At 39.4% G+C, this 15,000-nt stretch overlaps 1 protein-coding gene across 1 annotated transcript in view; it reads left to right on the top strand.

The window, feature by feature from the left end:
- LOC127007915 (uncharacterized) overlaps positions 1-15,000 on the top strand; it is an 86,079-nt gene that overhangs the window by 70,562 nt on the left and 517 nt on the right. The window lies entirely within an intron of this gene.

Consider the following 15,000-nt stretch of genomic DNA (forward strand, 5'->3'; position numbering starts at 1 on the left):
AAAAAGAAGGAGAGGAATAGGAAGACGAGGAAAACGAGAAATAATAGGAGGAAATCGTTGTAATAAACAGAGGAAATAAAGAGCAGATAAAAGACGGAAGGAGAGAATGTAAAATAAAAATAATATAATAGGAGATATCAGGAGAATAAAAATAAGAGAAATCAGAGAAGGAAAAGAAAATAGGAAAAATATATGCGAAAAAGAAGGAGAAAACTGAGAGGAAAATAAGAACGGATGAAAGAGGGAAGGAGAGAATGTAAAATAGATGACAGGGAAATAAAATAAAATAATAGATGACAGAAAAATAAAAATAAAGAAATCTGAGGAGGAAAAGAAAAGAGGAAATATATATGTGAAAGAGAAGGAGAAAACTGAAAGGAAAATAAGAACGGATAAAAGAGGGAAAAGAAAGAATGTGAAGAAGAGATAATACAAGATAAAGAAAGGAAGAGAGGAGAAAAACACCACAGAGAAAACAAAAAATAAATAACATGTCAGAAAAGATAGAGATGAACAAAAAAAAAATGAAGAAAACGATAACAGACGGAAAGAAAGAAAGCAAAAAGAGATGATACGAGACAAGATAAAAAAAGGAAGAGAGGAAAAAAAACAACAGAGATAACAAAACTAAATAACATCAGAAACGAAAGAAATAAACCAAAAAAATAAAGAAAAAGATAAAAGGGGGAAAGAAAGAATTCAAAAAGAGATTATACGAGACAAGATAAAGAAAGGGAAAAATAGCCGCATAGAGAAAATAAAACTTGACAACATACCATAAGAGATAAATGTAAATATATATGAAAATAAAGAAGAGAGAGAGAGAGAAGGAAGTAAAGAAAGGATGTAAGAAATAAAACGAGACATAATAAAATAACTAATGGAAAATATAACAATAATAAAAGAAATAATAAAGCATAAATACTATCGCAAATACTACAGAAAATGATATCGAATATGTTCAAGACGGGAAGAGGAGAAGGAGGAGGAGGAAGAGGAAGAGGAAGAGGAGGAGGAAGAGGAGGAGGAAGAGGAAGAGGAAGAGGAGGAGGATGCTGGCGCCGGGATACGAACGAACAAACTGTTTCGTTCCTCGGTAAGCTTTTGTTCCCTTAGTGTCAGAGTGGAAAGGTCACGGTCTCTCTCTCTCTCTCTCTCTCTCTCTCTCTAAAGTTCAAGGTTACCATTGCTTTTTTTAACACACACACACACACACACACACACACACACACACACACACACACACACACACACGCACACACACACGCACAGGTAAATACACGTAATCAAGGTCAAACGAGCTCTTCAACAGGTAAACAAGCAACGTAATTTGTCACTTTAATTTGCCTATTAATATGGATAAACCCGAGTCATTATTATTATTATCATTATTATTATTATTATTATTATTATTATTATTATTATTATTATTATTATTATTATTGTTATCATTATTATTATCTTCATCGTTTTTGTTGCTGTCGTTGCATATTTTTATTATTGATCAAACCAAAAACACGCAGGGGGTTGAGAGAGAGAGAGAGAGAGAGAGAGAGAGAGAGAGAGAGAGAGAGAGAGAGAGAGAGAGAGAGAGAAACAAACAAACATGTAACCGTTAATGATATTAAACACCCACACACACACACACACACACACACACACACACACACACACACACACACACACACACACACAGAGCAGGGTCCAAACTTTCCACTAATTTACAAGACTCTGTCAATAAGTAATTCACAGCTAGCTCCCCCGAGGACTGAGGAGGAGAAGGAGGAGGAGGAGGAGGGGGAGGGGAAGGAGGAAGAAGAGGAGGAGGAGGAGGAGGAGGAGGAAGAAGAGGAAGAGGAGGAGAAGGAGCACGAGAGGAAGAAGATGACTCCCTTAATATAATAATTTTCCGGTAGTGAAAAGACTCCTTCTTCTTCTTCTTCCTCCTCCTTTTCAAGCCTCTCCTCCTCCTCCTCCTCCTCCTCCTCCTCGTCCTTGCTCTAATTTAAAGGAAACTCGCCAAAAGATCTTCCTCTTCAAATGATGCGATTTTCTCGATTCTTTTGAGGAAATCGAGCGTGTGTGTATTTTCCAGATTTTCACCGTCCTATGATCTCTCTCTCTCTCTCTCTCTCTCTCTCTCTCTCTCTCTCTCTCATCGTTAGCTTGAAATTGCCTCTCTCATTTGCACGTATTGAGAGAGAGAGAGAGAGAGAGAGAGAGAGAGAAATAGCTTTGATGTTTCACCCAAAGAAAGCACGTTGGCGTTAAATCATCTCCTCCTCATTCTTCTTCACGCCTCCTCCTCCTCCTCCTCCTCCTCCTCCTCCTCCTGCTCCTCCTCCTTCTTCACAAATTTTACTAGGTGCGTATAATATTTTCTTCCGTCTCTTCGTTTTTTTTATTATTTCATTTAACTTTCTTTCCCTTACCTTCTTATCTTCTTTGCTTTTCAACTTCTGCCGCTAATCTCCACTCATCTCCTTCTCTCTTAATATCCCACATAGTCCATCTCCACCTCCTCTTTTGGTAATCTTTTTTCTCCAAGACTTCCCAAACTCATCTCCACTTATCTCCACTCATCTCCACTCATCTCCTCTCTTAATATCCCACACAGTTCATCTACACCTCGTCCTCCTCCTCCTTCTCCTCCTCCTTCACACTCATCTCCTTTCTTCAAGACTTCACTAACTCATCTCCACTCATCTTCACTCTCTCCTCTCTTAATATCCCACACAGTTCATCTACACCTCGTCCTCCTCTCCCTCCTCCTCCTCCTCCTCCTCCTCCTCCTTCTCCTCCTCCTCCTCCTTCACACTCATCTCCTTTCTTCAAGACTTCACTCCCTCATCTCCACTCATCTTCTCCCTCGTTTCTCTCATTTCTCTATCTCCTCTTCACTCATCTCCCTTTTGCTAGACTTTCCTACCTCCTCTCCACTCATCTCCACTCATCTTCTACCTCCTTTCTCGCAACTTCTACACCCCATCTCCTTTTCTCTCCTCCATTCTTCATTTCAGCTTATTTTTTTTATCTCCTTCACTCATCTCCCTTTTTTCATTTTAATATTATCTCCCTTTTATCTCCCTAATAGGTTCTTCTTCGTCTGATCATTTTTACCTTCTTCATTCTCCTCGTCCTCGTCCTCCTCCTCCTCCTCCTCCTCCTCCTCGTTCGTCTTCTCCTCCTTCATCTCCTGAGAGGCTAATAACAGCAGCACTTAAATCCCCTCATCTCCTTTTGTTCTTAATATTTCCTCCATCTCATCTTCCGCAATTACTTCATCTCGTAATTCGTTCCTTTCATCATCTCCTTTACTTGTTCTCTCTCTCTCTCTCTCTCTCGCGTATTCACTTTCCTCCTCTTTCCTCTTTTGCTTCATCATCATCACCTCTTCTCCTTCTCTTTTTCTCCTCCTTTTTATAAACTTTTTTTCTTTGTTCTTCTCATTCTCCTTCTGTTCTTCCTTTTTCCTCTCTCTCTCTCTCTCTCTCTCTCTCTCTTTACTCCACTCTTTCTTCTCTCCTTTTTCACTTCATCATCTCTTTTCCTTCCTCTTCTTTTCTTTCACCTTTAATTTTTTCCTCTTCTTCACAATCTCCTTTTCTTTGTCCTTCTTCTGTCTCTCTCTCCTTCCCCCCCCTTCGTTCCTTCTCTTCCCCTCCTCTTCTCTTTTTTGCGCTTCCTCTTTTTTCCTCCTTTTTAATCTTCACTCCACTCCTCCTCTTCCTCCTCCTCTTCCTCCTCCTCCTACTCCTCCTCCTCCTCCTCCTCCTCCTCTTCTTCTTCTTCCACCTCATCTCCCTCGAGGCTTATAACACCGCAAGTCTGTTACTCCCTCATCTCACAGCTCTTCTCCTACTCCACCTCCTCCTCCTCCTCTTCCTCCTCCTCCTCCTTCTGCTCCGCCATGCTGCTGCCACGCTAATCATCTCCCGGGTAATCTCCAGTAATCTCCCACACACAAAGCAGTCACCTCCTCCTCCTCCTCCTCCTCCTCCTTACACTGTGGTCTCCTCCTCCTCCTCCTCCTCCTCCTCCTCCTCCTCCTCCTCCTCCTCCTCCTCCTCCTCCTTTATAAGCTGGATTGTCCTCCTTCTGATCCCTCCCCGGCCGGCCTGATCAACTTAGCTATCCTCCTCCTTCTCCTTCTCCTCCTCTTCATCCTCCTCCTCCTCCTCCTCCTCCTCCTCCTCCTCCTTCTCCTCCTCTTTGACAACTCGATGTGTCCCTCATTAAGATGATAACTACCTCGACCCGCAGCTGTTCCTCCTCCTCCTCCTCCTCCTCCACCTCCTCCACTCGTTCATCATACTTTCCCCTGCTGCTCCGTCCCCCGTAACTCTCAACTCTCTTTTCAATCTTCCTCCACTTTCCTTTCCATCTCCTTCCATCTCTTCCTTCCTTCCTATCACTCAATTTGCGAAGGACCAAGACACAGAGGAAGGGAGGGGGACGAAGACTAGGAGGAGGAGGAGGAGGAGGAGGAGAAAGACACGCACATCGACGAATGGAACGCAGGAGCAAAAAATAGCGCGAAAGACTCGAAGCGAAATTGCGAAATGGAATAAAAAACGATAAAACAGAGAAGGAGGAGAATACATCGAGCAGTCTGGCGAAGGAAGGGAAGAGGAGAGAGAGAGAGAGAGAGAGAGAGAGAGAGAGAGATGCCAGGTGAAATAAAAATAGCTGAAAATGAGTTCTCCTCTCTCTCTCTCTCTCTCTCTCCACTTAACAACACCTGTTCCACTTTTCCTCTTGCTCTCCTCCTTTCCTTCCTCCTCCTCACTCCTCCTCCTCCTCCTCCTCCTCCTCCTCCGTCAAGCCAAAATCAATATCAGCGGCAGTTTGCAGCAAAATAATTCAAGCTGCAAAGATGATTATGATGATGAAAAGAAGGAATAAAAACCCAGAGGAATGATGGAAGTAAAATTGGATTCATGACAGACAGGCACACACACACACACACACACACACACACACACACACACACACACACACACACACACACAGGCAATAACTCCTTTATGCATTACTAGGTCTTGTTTATCCTTGAGCAAAATAAAAACTGGAAATATTTAGCAAGATACCTGGAAAGAAATCAAATCAAAATAAACGAAAATTGTTGAGCGAAAAACAGGTCAAAATTATGTATGAGAATAAATAAACCACTTTTTTACAATATTTTTATGACGATAATAATAATAATAAAGTTAGGACAGCCGCAAGACTATCACCACCACCACGACAACCATCACCACTATTACAAACACCATACCACCACCACCATCACCACCACCATTACCACCACCACGATAACCATCACCACAACCACGACCACCATTACCACTACCATCACCACCACCACCATCACCACCACCACGACAACCATCACCACAACCACGACCACCATCACCACCACCATCATCACCACCACCATTACCACCAACACGATAACCATCACCACAACCACGACCACCATCACCACCACCATCACCATCACCACCGCCACCACACTGCAAATACTTCATCTTCTATTAATCTATTTTTCTTCATGTTTTCTTTGTTTTTGTTTTTATTTTCATTTTACGTTTAATTCTTCTTTCTTCTCATCATTCTGTTCCCTTTTTTTTTACATATTTATTTTTCTTCTTCATCATTATTTCTGTTTATTTCCTGTTTATCCTATTCATCTCATTTTCTTTCTTTCCTTCTTTTTTTCTCTATCGTGTTTCCTGTCTTTCATTTTTATATCACTTTTCTTTTTTTTCTTTTTCCTTATCAGTCTGTTCTCTTTTTGATTATTAACTTTTCTTCTTCTTCTTCTTCTTCTTCTTCTTTTTCACTTCCGTTTATTGCAGTTTATCTTATGCACCCCACTTTCTTTCTTTCTTTCTTTCTTTCTTTTCTCGCCCTCGTTTTATTTAGTTCCATCGCTGCTTCGTGTCTCTTCCACGAATTTCAATTTTCTGCAACTCCATTTCCACCTCAAATGATTTCCTTTTCATTTGTTTGTTTAATTGTTTGTCTGTTTGTTTGTTTATTTGTTTATGGAAACCTTGGTGTTGTTGTCCTTACGGGGTGGTGAGGTTGTTTATCCCTTTACGCTGCCATGTCTAAATCCACGCGAAAGATATTCCTGTGTTTTCTTCCTTTTCTTCTTTTTTTTTAGGTGTTTGTTTACAGGTGTGTTTATCTCTTCTTTGGTTACCGATATTGCTGTGTGTATGTGTGTGTGGGGGGGGGGGGGGGGAGGAAAAAGTGTGTGTGTGTGTGTGTGTGTGTGTGTGTGTGTGTGTGTGTGTGTGTGTGTGTGTGTGTGTGTGTGTGTGTGTGATTTCTCTTTTTTTATTTTATCTGTCTCTCTTTCATCCTGTACTTTCATTTTTTTCACATTTGTCAGCTATTTCTCTTTTTTTCCTGTTTTCTTTCTTTCTCCTTTTCTTCTTTTTCTTCATATTCTTTTTCATTTCTTTTCTTTATCTACATATTTTTCACTTCTTTTTCTTTGTCTCCTTCTTTCTATTTCTTTTTCTTCATTTTCTTCTCTCCATTTTCTTCTTTTCTTAATTTTCTTCTTTCTTTTCTCCATTTTTTCTTCATTTTCCTCTTTTTTTCTTCTTTTCTTCGGTTCCTTATTTTTTCTATCTTTCTTTTTCTTCCTTGTTTATCGATATTGGTGTATTTGTTTGTTTTCTCGCACTGGTTTCCGATACGTATGGCTATATAATTTCTCTATAATATTATACGCTTTATCTTTCTCTATTGTACCCAGATTATGTTTTTTTTCTATATTCCCTTTTATTTGTCTGTTATCTTTCTCTATTTATCTAGCTATGTATCTCTCTATCTATCTGTCTATCTATCTATGTATTTATTTTTGTATATTCTGTTTTATTTCTCTGTTTTTCGTAAGCTTGTGAACTAATATCATTGGTTTAGTTTACGTTTACCTGAATCTCCTGTTTCATTTTACGTATTTTTCTCAAATATTTTTTTCTACGTATATTCTCGGAAGTAATATTTTTTTCGTTTTTGCCTCGCCTCGCCATTGCATTTATTATATTTCTCCACCGCCGCTGCTGGCCTCTTTTTTTCTAGTTTTGTGTGTTGATTCCATTTTTTTCCTTTAACTTTTATATAGCACAGTAATACTTGTTAGCTCTTTTCAACCTCTCTTATTATCATCTCTCTCTCTATATCTATCTATCTATCTATCTATCTATCCATCTATATATTTTTCTATATCCTACCCTAACCTAGCCTTACCTAACCTAATCTAACCTTACCTAACCTTACCTAACCTTACCTAGCCTTACCTAACCTAACTATACCCGATATAACCTTAAGTAACTTAGCCTAACCAAACCTAACCAAACCTAGCATTACTAAGTCTAAATCAATATCCATCCATCTATCTTTTTATCTATTTTTATCTATTTATATGTGTGTACGTTTTCCTCTTCCGTTTTATATTATCCTTCTTCAAACATCTCTCCAAATTTATCCTCCTTTACTACAAATATTTCTCTCAGTTCAAATTCGTCTTCTTTTCTACATATTTCTCTCTCCCAATTCATATTATCCTCCTTTTATACAGATATCTCTTCTTTTTTACAGACATTTCTCTCTCAATATATATTTTCAACCCGTTAAAGAGATGCGTAGTTCTTGGTGAATAGCTTCTCTCTCTCTCTCCGTCCCTCCCCTTCTTTCGTCTTTATCTGTTTTATATAGATACTTCTCTCTCAATTCATATTATTCTCATTTTATACAGATGTTCCTCTCCCAATCTATATTTTCATTCCCTTAAAAAGAGATATTCCTTGGCAAATATTTCCTCTCCCTCTCTCCTTTCGTCCCTCCCCCTCTCTCGTCTTCTTTCTTGATCTGTTTTATAAAGTTACTTCTCTCTCAATTCATATTATTCTCCTTTAATACAGATATTCCTCTCCCAATATATATTTTCATCCCGTTAGAGATACTTCTTGGTAAATATTCCCTCTCCCTCTCCCTCTCCGTCCCGCCCCCACTCTCGTCTTCCTCAGTGGCAGCCCTTCTTTCTTTATCTGTTTGCCTTCCCTCGCCTGAGTGAAGGTTATTAGCCGCGACTCTAATCCCTGATGATGATGGTGATGGCAATGGGACCCGCGGGGGCTGTGGAGTTAAGGGAAGACCGAAAAAAATGATAAAAAAAGGAGACGACTGGAAAATGATTTGGTTTCTTTCTTACTCATATTTTTTTCTCGTTTACTTTTATGCTTCTTTAAAATTATGACCGAGGGAGGTTTTTTACGTTATGTCTTCGTTTGTTAAGAGAAGATTGAGAAGAACAGGAGAAGACTGGAAAAATGATCTCCTGTTTATTTTTTCTTCTTTTTTTCCTCGTTTACTTTTATACTTCTTTAAAATTATGACCGAGGGAGGTTTTTTACGTTATGTCTTCGTTTGTTAAGAGAAGATTGAGAAGAAAAAGAGAGGACTGGAAAAATGATCTCGCGTTTATTTTTTCTTCTTTTTTTCTCGTTTAATTTTATGCTTCTTTAAATTTATGACCGAGGGATGTTTTTTCACGTTATGTTTTCGTTTGTTAAGAGAAGATTGAGAAGAAAAAGAGAGGACTGGAAAAATGATCTCGCGTTTATTTTTTCTTTCTTGGGTAGCGAATTTCTTTTCCTCATATTTTTTTACTTTTTTTACTTTATACTTCTTTAAAAATTATGACAGAGTGAAGTTTATTTTCGCTATGTCTTCGTTTGTTGAGGGAGAACTGAAGAAAAATAAAAGAAAAAAGAAAACAGGACTGGAAAAAAACATCTCGCCTCTATTTTTTTTCTTTGGTAACGTTTCTTCTTCTTTTTCTCCTCCTCGTTTTTCTTCTCTTTCTTTTTTATGCTTCTCTAAAAATTATGAGAGGGAGGATTTTTTTTTTTTATACCACGTCTTCGTTTTCTCTATCTTTTTATTTGGTTAGCATGTTCTCTCTCTCTCTCTCTCTCTCTCTTCGCTGTAAATCTGGCCCTAAAATTTGGTGAAAGTAGGAAGAATGTGAGCGTGGGAAGTTACTCTTAAATGGTAAAGCTGTAAAGCGAATGAGAGAGAGAGAGAGAGAGAGAGAGAGAGAGAGAGAGAGAGAGAGAGAGAAACACATACTATAACCAAAACTGCTTAAGGTATGCAAGATAGTTTGGAAAGAAAAGGAAAGGAGGAAGAGAAGGGGGGAAGGGAAGGGAAGGAGGGAGAGAGTTTAAAACAGAGGAAGGGACGCAGGAGAGAAGGAAAGGAGGAAAGGAAGGAAGAGAAGGAGGATGTAGGAAAGCGATAGAGGAAAGGAGAATGTAGGAGAGGGACGAAGGAAAGGAGGAAGCAAAAGAAGAGAAGAAAAGGGTGTAGGAAAAGGACGGAGGAGAGAAGGAAAGGAGGAGGAGAGGAAGAAAAAGAAGAGAAGGAGAGAAAGAAGAGGAGAAGGAGGAGGGAAGTAGAGTAGTCAGCTGGCAAACTCTCACACACACACACACACACACACACACACACACACACACACACACACACACACACACTTACACGCACTCGCCCCCCAATCAGCTGACCCCGAATGACCTAACTTCCCCTTCGGCTGTATATTAGACCCAACTCAATACAGACACTTTAACGACCGAATTTGGCTCCACTATCTCCCCCTCCCCCTCTCTCTCTCTCTCTCTCTCTCTCTGGTACCTTCCCTCCTCCAGGTTATTCGATCTTTGCCTATTTTTTTTTCTTTATTTTTCTTTTTTTTCTTTGCTTTCACGACTACCCAGATATCCAAGCCACTCTCTCTGTCTCTCTCTCTCTCTCTCCCCTTACTTCCTTCCTCCCTTTCGCTTTCATTACCTCCAAACCCATCCTTGCCAAACCCTCCCCTCCTTTCCTCTCCCTCCCTTCCTTCCCCCTCCCTTCCTTCCTACTCCTTCCCTCTTATCTCCCCTTCTCTGTGTTCTATTTCCTCTTCCTCAATCTCTTGTTACTGGCATATTCCTATTCATATATATTTTCAGTTTTATTTGATCTATTTTTTTTTCTACTTTTTTTCTCTTCCTTTTATTTTCTACCTCCCCTTTCCTCGTCCTTCTTTTCTTTGTCTTTCTTTCCCCTTTCCTCTACTCTCTCCCTTCCTCATTCACTAATATTTATCCTTTTCTCTCCATTTATATTTATTTCCTTAATCCTTTCCTCATATTTTTTCTCTACCTTTCCATGCACTCAGCCACTACTCCCTCCTCCCTTCCCTCCCTTCCCTTCCTTCCTTCTTCCTCCCTCCCTCCCTCTCTCTCTCCCTACTTACTTTCACCTCCTACCTTCTCCTCCTTCCTCCTCTCTCCCTCTGCCCTCCTCCTCCTCCTTCCATCCCAATAAATCCTTCTTCTCAACCTCCTTCTCTACATTCCCTCCCTTCCAACTCTCCTCCCTCTCTCTCCCTTTCCTCCTTCTCTCAACCAGGCCAACGTCCAGCTGCCCAGTCCCTCCTCCCTTCCCTCCCTCCCTCCCTCCTTCCTTTCCTTCCTGGACCGGAACCACCTATGCAGTCTTGCCTCCCTCCCTCCCTTCCTTCTCTCCTTCCCTCCCTCTCCTCCTCCTTCCTTTCCTCCATCCCTCCATCCCTCCTTCCCACACAACATTACCATGCCAATACGACTGAGTGACTCCTCCTCCTCCTCCTCCTCCTCCTCCTCCTCCTCCTCCTCCTCCACGTCCTCCTCCTCCTCCTCCACGTCCTCCTCGTCCTCCTCCTCCTCCTCCTCTTCCTAAACTGAGTGACTCTTCCTCGTAACTCGCCAAGAGGAACGCTTTGGGGCTGTCAAGAGGAATATTGGGCGTGTGTGTGTGTGTGTGTGTGTGTGTGTGTGTGTGTGTGTAATAGGGTGGAGGTGGTTAGCGTGTAATTGGTGTGACGTGGTGTGTGTGTGTGTGTGTGTGTGTGTGTGTGTGTGTGTGTGTGTGTGCTCAAGGTCACTGGGACACGTACGTAATTAGAAAAATACGATCAACAAACAAACAGAAAATGTGAAAAAAAATGTGAATCGATGAAATTCTAAAAAATGGAGAACAGAGAGAGAGAGAGAGAGAGAGAGAGAGAGAGAGAGAGAGAGAGAGAGAGAGAGAGAGAGAGAGAGAGAGAGAGAGAGAGAGATCAATGACGATAGAGAATCTGCGGAAGGAAACGACCGAGTAAAAGCCAAGTAAAGGAAGACGATAAAAGGAGAGTGATGGGAAGACGCGAGAAATGATGGAGAGCGAAAGAGAGGAATAAGGAAGAACTGATAAAAACTACAATTACGTAAAGATAGAGAGACAAATGAGAAACTAAAGAGGAAAATACTGAGAAAAAAAGAAAAGAAAAGAAAAGGAGAGGAGAGGAACTAAGGAATAAGAAATGAAGTGAAAATCAAAAGGGAAAGATTCATAGGGAAGGGAAATAAGCGAATGAAGGGGAAGAGAGGATACAAGAAATAACAGAGGGAAAGAGAAAGAGAGGAAAAAGACCAAACGTAGAAATGAGTTAAAGGCTCGAAAGAAAAACCTGGAAAGAGGGAGACGAGAAAAAAACGAAGAAATGACTCAGGAGGAAAATAATGAGAAAGGAGGTAAAGGAGGAGAATTAGAGGAAGACGGCAATAAGAAGGGAAAAAAATGAATAATGGGGAAGAATTGCGAATAGGAAATGGAAGAAAATCGAAGAGAGGAGGAAATAGAGGAAGAGAAGAGAAACGAAAAGTAGGACATAAGGAAAAGAGAAGAGGAGGAGGAGGAGGAGGAGGAGGAAATAAAATGAAAATGAAGTAAAGAAAAATGAGGAGAGGAAGGAGGATGAAAAATGCGAGAAAGAAAATGAGAAGGAAGAGGAAATAAAGTAGAAAATATAACAAATGAGGAGGTTGATAAGAGGAAATAAAAGGAAATAAAAAGAAAAGAGGTCATAAAAACAACGATGAAGAAAATGGAGGAAGAGAAGAAGAATCAGGGACAAAGAGAAGGAAAGAAATTACGAGAAAAAGGACAAAAACAAGGAGGAAGACTACAATGAAAGGGAGGAGACAAATAAGGATGAAAAACACAATGAAAGGATGCAAGAGATGCAAAAAGGAAGAAGAGGAAGAAAGGAAGGAGGAGAGAAAGAAAGAGAGAGAGAGAGAGAGAGAGAGAGAGAGAGAGAGAGAGAGAGAGAGAGAGAGAGAGAGAGAGAGAGAGAGAGAGAGAGAGAGGCAAATTAGTCTATTCGTAAACGAGGAAGTTTAAAAGAAAAAGCTAAATATTGCAATTGAATCCCCGGATACTAATGAGGCAGATTACAATACTGATCAAGAGGAGGATCGTAAATTCCACTCCAGGAGAAACAAATGACACGGAAGTCTGGAATGATTCTCTCTCTCTCTCTCTCTCTCTTTTGTTTGTACATTTGTTTACTTATTTACCATGCTGCCCCGTGCACTTGTCGGTCACAAAACATTTTATTCAAAAATGGAAAGAGTTTTATGATATTTCCATTTCCGACACAAACACTTTTACAAATATTTTTCTAACGACCGTCAGTCAAATATTCGTGATGCCTCGTCGGCCTCTCTCGCCAAAGCGTTATTTCATTAGTAAATCAACTTTCTCATGCAACGATAACATTTCACTTCCTTCTTGACAGTCTCGCAGCAAACACCACCAGTCAGTCTGTTCGCTAATCTACTCCGGCCTCCTTCCCATCCAATGTTTTCCCTTTTTCTTTTTTTTCAAAATATGACTCGTGTTTACATACATTTTCAGGGATTGAGTTGGAACATTTATATATATCAAGTTTCGGTGTTTCTTTTGATGTTTCCTCTTGCATCCATCCTGTGCAATGTTTTCTTTTTCCATCCTTTCAAAATATGATGCGTATGTTTATTTTCAAGGGTTTTGGTTGGAGTTTTATATGTACCGCAATCTATGGGGTTCCTTTGCTTATAACTGCTTTCTCCTTCTGAGTTTGTTTCTGTTAATTTCTAAGTCGTTTTAAGAGTCCTGGTAAATCAGTTTCTTTATGTTTTATTATTATATCAATATTGCTTTTATGATCGATTTTGTTTTCTGTTTTTGTTGCTTATAAAATTTAAGTCAAGCTTCACGAGTCCTACTAAAATCGCCTCCTTTTTATACTTATTATTATTATTATTATTATTATTATTATTATTATTATTATTATTATTATTATTATTATTATTATATCATTATTATTGTCGTTATTGTTGTTCTTGTTGCACCATTTTTTTCTTTGTTTATTTTTCTGTTTCATTGTTTTCATTCTTTTTTCTTTCGTATCATTTCTTTCCCTTAATTTCCTATCACACAGCTTTTCCCTTTTATTTTTGGTCTTTTTCTTTGTTTTTTTCTCTATTTCATTGTTTTCATTCTTTCTTTTTCTTTCCTATCATTCTTTTCCTTTCACTTCCTATATATCACTGCTTTATACTGTTTTCCATTATTAACAAAACTATATAACGCATTTATTCCATTATCATTTTATGTTTCACGCCCCAAGAGTGACATTTTATCCATCCCTTTCCAAGAACAACTCTTTTAATTTACCACTTTCCGTCATAATTTTCCAGTCGCTATATATTCCCACTCAGGACAACTGCTCTTCCTCTCTAAGGCCGTAAATTTAGCTCCAAGAATAACTCTCCTCTTTCTTCCTCACTATATTTTTTCTCCCCCCAAGAAGAATTTCGCTCCCTTTCCCATACCATAATTTTCTCCTCCAGACGCGACTTTTCTCCCTCTCTCCCTGCCTTTTCTCCCCATTCTGAATTTCTTTCCTCCATCACCTTGTTTGCCGGATTCTCTCTCTCTCTCTCTCTCTCTCTCTGTGTGTGTGTGTTTGTGTGTGTGTCTTTCTCCCTCGTTTTAATATTTTTCAGCTTAAAATTTCCACACGAGACGAGAGGAAAAAACAAACGAGGTGTCCTTTGTTCTCCTTTTCTCCTTCTCTTTGTCTTTTTTTTCTTTTCAACTTTTATTTTTGGTCTTCTTGTTTTCGTATTTCATTATTTCCATTCTTTTCTCCTCCTTTCTTTCTTTTCCTATCCCTTTCCCCTTTTATTTTTGGTCTTTTTTCTTTGGGTTTTTTTTTCTATTTCATTGTTTCATTCTTTTCTTTTACCCGGTTGCTTGACAGGAAAATATTATTATTATCATTATTATCCTTGAAATGATTAATCTTTTTCTTTTTAATCAGTAGCTGACTAATCATCACTCTTTCTTCTTACAGTTTTCTACATATTATTATTATTTGTTTCTCTTTTTCCTTGCACTAGACATTATTTTATACATGGGGGCTGTTACTGTTGTTGATATTGTCTTCCTACTCCGCCTCCTCCTCCTCCTCCTCCTCCTCCTCCTATTGCTGGTACTGGTGGACAATTCAGAACAGTCTCTTGGGCATCTGATTGGACACTGGACAGCCCACATCGCCTCCTCCTCCTCCTCCTCCTCCTCCTCCTCTCTATCTCTCTTCCTCCCACTCCCAAACCGATAGAAATCTGCATACACTCTCGTCTCCAAAATATACACCCCCGCGGACACACACACACACACACACACACACACACACACACACACACACACACACACGCACACACACACACACACCGACATTATACTGTATTTGCATAACTTTTGTGTCCCGTCAATACGGTCTGGATGTGATATTGGAAAATGTTGCAAAAAAAAAAAAAACGAATTTGGGAACGTTTATATAAGTGAGGCGACAACAAATCAATTACGCGCCATTATTATTTTTTTTACTGCTAGTGTTACTGATGATTTTATTGTTCTCTTAACTATTAAAACCTCCTAGTAATATAATAATGATTAGTACTATTACTATTTCTATTACTATTTATCAAAGCCATAAATAAGGCTGATGCCGTTATTCTTCCTTACTATTAAAACACCTACTACTAATAAAATCATAATTATTCCTATTCCTATTGC

Source organism: Eriocheir sinensis, chromosome 36 (assembly GCF_024679095.1).
Source record: "Eriocheir sinensis breed Jianghai 21 chromosome 36, ASM2467909v1, whole genome shotgun sequence".
Classification (NCBI taxonomy): domain Eukaryota; kingdom Metazoa; phylum Arthropoda; class Malacostraca; order Decapoda; family Varunidae; genus Eriocheir; species Eriocheir sinensis.